The sequence below is a fragment of the Nicotiana sylvestris genome, chromosome 5 (assembly GCF_000393655.2).
Source record: "Nicotiana sylvestris chromosome 5, ASM39365v2, whole genome shotgun sequence".
Classification (NCBI taxonomy): Eukaryota; Viridiplantae; Streptophyta; class Magnoliopsida; order Solanales; family Solanaceae; genus Nicotiana; species Nicotiana sylvestris.
In genome coordinates, this window is record NC_091061.1 from 143,684,122 (window position 1) to 143,689,200 (window position 5,079).

The following is a 5,079-nucleotide window of genomic DNA, read 5'->3' on the forward strand; positions in this document are numbered from 1 at the left end:
CAACCTATTATTTAAACATGACCAGATGACCTTTGGAGGAAAGTACAGGCGAGAGAATACTCCGTCGTTGACCATTTGAATAGAATCCCAGCCAGATATCCATCCTATCACTACTGCAAAATTCAGAGGCGCACAAGAATTCTTTGATGAATGTGTTAAGTGAAGCTTAGTACCCAACAATATCACATGTGGAGAGATGGTCAACATGGTAGGGCAGGTGCTGGAAAGTCATAAGATGATCATCCATGAGGATGAGCTACCGCCTGAAGGGTTGAATCATAAATGAGCATTGCATATCACGGTACAATTTGAAGACAAATTCATTTCTAGAGTTCTTATCGATGGAGGTTCAAGCCTCAACATTTGTCCGTTGGATACTCTGAAAAGGTTGGGCAAAGGTTTCCATGAAATACGGGCAAGAAGCATGAACGTGAAAGCCTTTTATGGGTCTTAAAGGGCCACAATTGGGGAGATTAATCTTTGTATGCAGATAGGGCCAACTTGGTTCGACGTTGAATTCCAGGTGCTTGACATATCAGCTTCATAGAATCTTCTGTTAGGCCGACCATGGATACATGCCGCTGGGGCTGTGGCTTCCATGCTACATCAGGCCGTGAAGTTTGAATGGAACCATCAGGAGGTGATCATTCGCGGGGACGGGAGTATTCCCATTTATACCAGTCAAACTATCCCGATCATCGGGAATAGAAGAAGACTGGGAGGGGAAACCTATCATCACATCGAACGTGTTAATGCCATTGAGAAAGACAAATGGTGGAGTAACAAAATAGAAAGCATACTAGCATGGTCTGGGTATGAACCCGACAAAGGGCTTGGGAAGAACCTCTAGGGCATCACCAAACCAATATAATTGAAACGTCATGGTACTACCCGTCGGGCTTGGATACCAGTATACATGGCAAAAGTATGATGATTGGTCGCCCCCATGGCGTTGACCTTATTACCCTCTCAAGCAACCAGTGGCACATCTGGGTTAGTCTTTTCACCAAGCTGATACAATATGGGGAACTGCAGAAGAAGAAGCATTAGCTGGGGTAAGGAATCTATTCCTGGAGGACAAAGACATGGATTGCAGTGCAATAATCGAGGAGGAGGAAGAGGAAGGCCTCACTATTCAGACTATGGAGAAGGGAGATGTGCTTAGGAACTGAACTGCCACACCATCCCGGGCCCGCCGAGTCCCTAGGTAGCTTGGCAATCAATCTGATTTTATTTCTATAGCCATGCTAGGCATCTAAGATTTCAGTAGTTTGTTTTTAAAGACTCACTTGTTTCAAAATAATTGCTCGATTCATCGAGCCGTACTTGTTTTGGATGTTTTCAGTTTTAATCAATGCCAAATATATGTATTATTCATTATTATCTTCCACACTTTTCTTTTTACAACGTTATTATTACTTTTTCCGATGAACCGGTGACTGTGACATGTAATGAGGCAACGCAATATAAGGATAGTGACTCGGATGAAGAAGATGAAATACTTGAAGAAGTTGTCAGGGAGGTTGAGAATTTTGAGAATAAGCCTAAGTCCAACCTGGACGAAACCGAAGCAGTAAATTTGGGAGACCCGAAACCGTCAAGGAGACTCACATCAGCATTCACCTATCACCGGCAAAGAAGGAGGAGTACATTCGCTTCTAGAAGGAGTATGAGGAGCATGGTCATATGATGACATGACCGGTTTGAGTACATCCATAGTGGTTCACAAGTTGCCTACCAATCCCATGTGTCCGCCAGTGAAGCAGAAACTCAGAAAGTTCAAACCAGATATGAGCCTGAAAATCAAGGAGGAAGTTACTAAGCAGATCAAAGCCAAAGTCCTTAGAGTGGTTGAGTACCCAACTTGGTTAGCCAACATTGTACCAGTTCCAAAGAAAGATGGGAAAGCCAAAGTATGTGTTGACTATCGAGACTTAAACAAAGCAAGGAAGACTTTCCACTACCAAATATACACATCCTCATCGACAATTGCACCAAGCATGAACTCCAGTCCATTATAGATTGCTTCACAGGTTATCACCAGATCTGGATGGATGAAGAAGACGCAGAGAAAACAGCTTTTGTTACGCCGTGGGGGGGTATACTGCTACAATGTGATGCCATTTGCTCTAAAGAATGCTGGGGCTACTTACATGAGAGCCATGACAACCATCTTCCATGATATGATACACAAATAAATAGAGGTGTATGTTGACGACGTCATTATCAAATCCAATAAGGTTGCATATCACAGAGCGAACTTGAGAAAGTTCTTTGACAGGTTAAGGAGGTACAACTTAAAACTGAACCCCGCAAAGTGTGCATTTGGGGTTCCCGCAGGAAAGTTAGTGGGATTCATTGTCAGTCGTCGAGGGATTGAGATGGATCCGTCTAAAGTTAAGGCTATTCAGGAGTTGCCACCGCCTAGGAGCAAAAACGACATGATGAGCTTCCTAGGACGGCTCAACTATATCAGTCGCTTCATAACACAATCCACAATTATATCTGAACCCATCTTCAAGATGTTGAGGAAAGATGCCGAAACAAGTTGGACCGAAGATTGTCAGAAGGCCTTCGACAAAATCAAGGAGTACCTGTCCACACCACCGGTCTACTCTATCTATCTATGTTAGATGGAGCTTTCAGATGTGTTTTGGGACAACACGATGAGACGGGGAGAAATGAACAAGCCATATACTACCTGAGTAAGAAATTCACACCTTATGAAGCACGATAGTCTTTGCTGGAACGCACTTGCTATGCCTTGACCTGGACAGCTCAGAAATTGAGGTATTACTTCTGTGCCTACACCACGTACCTCATATCCAGGATGGACCCTCTAAAGTACATCTTTCAGAAGCCCATGCCGACAAGAAAGTTAGCCAAGTGGCAGATACTGTTAAGTGAGTTTGACATCATCTATGTGACTCAAAAGGCGGTCAAAGGACAAGCATTGGCAGACCATCTTGCTGAAAATCATGTGGGAGGAGAATACGAACCCTTGAAAATGTATTTTCCGAATAAAGAAGTGTCATTCGTAGGAGAGGACATTACTGAAGCATACGAAAGTTGGAGGATGTTCTTTGATGGAGCTGCAAATTTCAAAAGAGTGGGCATTGGAGCGGTTTTAGAATCGGAAACTAGCCAGCATTATCCGGTGTCTGCTAAACTCAGATTTCCCTACACCAACAACATGGCAGAGTATGAAACCTGCATACTAGGGCTCAACATGGCAATCGACATGAATATTCAGGAGTTGCTGGTAATTGGTGATTTAGATTTGCTCGTGCATCAGGTACAAGGAGAGTGGGCCACCAAGAACTCCAAGATATTGCCATATCTGCACAACGTGCAGGAATTGAGGAAAAGATTCACTAAGATAGAGTTTCGGCATGTGCCCAGAATTCAGAATGAGTTTGCCGATGCATTGGCCACCTTGTCATCCATGATACAACATCTAAATAAGAATTTCATTGATCCCATCCCAGTGAGAATTCATAATCAGCCGGCGTATTGTGCCCATGTTGAAGAAGAGATGGACGGAAAACCTTGGTTCCATGACATAAGGAGTATTTGGCAAAAGGAGAATACCCGGAGCATGCGAACCATACTAAAAATTGCAAACTCCAGAGATTGTCCAATCACTTTTTCCATAGCAGAGGGAATTTGTACAGAAGAACCCCTGATTTGGGATAGCTAAGAAGTGTCGATGCAAAAGAGGCTTCTAAGCTACTTGAGGAGATACATGCTGGGACTTGCGGCCCGCATATGAATGGTTTTGTCTTGGCCAAGAAAATACTCAGGGCCAGTTATTTTTGGATGACCATGGAGACAGATTGCGTCCAGTATGTCCGAAAATGCTACTAATGTCAAGTACATGCCGATATGATAAAAGTGCCACCAAATGAGCTCAATGCCACAAGCTCACCTTGGCCATTCGCCGCTTGGGGAATGGATGTAATCGGTCCAATCGAGCCCACTGCTTCAAACGGGCACAAGTTTATCTTAGTAGCCATCGACTACTTCACAAAATGGGTAGAGGCTGCGGCCTACAAGGTAGTAACTAAGAAAGTCGTGGCAGATTTTGTTTGTGACCATATTATTTGCCGGTTTGGAGTTCCAGAATCAATCATCACTGATAATGCCGCCAATCTCAACAGTGATCTGATGAAAGCCATGTGTGAAACTTTCAAAATCAAGCACAAGAACTCCATAGCGTACAAACCCCAGATGAATGGAGTCGTAGAAGCCGCCAACAAAAACATCAAGAAAATACTAAAGAAGATGGTAGAAAACCACAAACAATGGCACGAGAAACTACCCTTTACTTTGTTGGGATACCGCACTACTATTCGCACATCAACCGGGGCAACTACTTACATGCTGGTTTATGGTACCGAAGCTGTCATCCCACCCGAGGTAGGGATTCCTTCTTTAAGGATCATACAGAAAGTCGAACTCAGCGATGTAGAATGGATAAGTAGCTGCTATAAGCAATTGGCCCTTATAGATGGAAAAAGAATGACTGCAGTATGTCATAGTCAACTTTATTATAACAGAATCTCCAGAGCTTTTCAACAAAAGGGTCAAACCAAGACAGTTTGCACCAGGACAGCTGGTGCTGAAAAAGATCTTCCCACATCAAGATGAAGCCAAAGGGAAATTCTCTCCCAACTGGCAAGGTGGACATGGTTCATAGGGTACTAACAGAAGGAGCGCTCATACTTGCAGAAATGGACGGAGAAATCTAGCTGAAACCAATCAATTCAGTCGCAGTCAAGAGATACTATGTTTAGACTATTTACATTTCCTCATCAGATGTAATTGAACTATGCTCGACCGAATTCCCATTTAAGAGGGGATACGTAGGCAACCCTGTGGGTTCAATCATATCATAATAAAATTTCCATTTCCCACAGAATCAGAAACTAGGGCGGAAATTTGAGGAGGACCCTCAAAATTCCGGAGCAAGCCCAGCTAATGCCATTGCATGCCAAAAAGTCAGAAATTGGTTAAGAAACTGGGGCAGAATTTTGAGAAGGGTTCTCAAAATTCCGAAGAAGGTTCAATAAGTTCGTT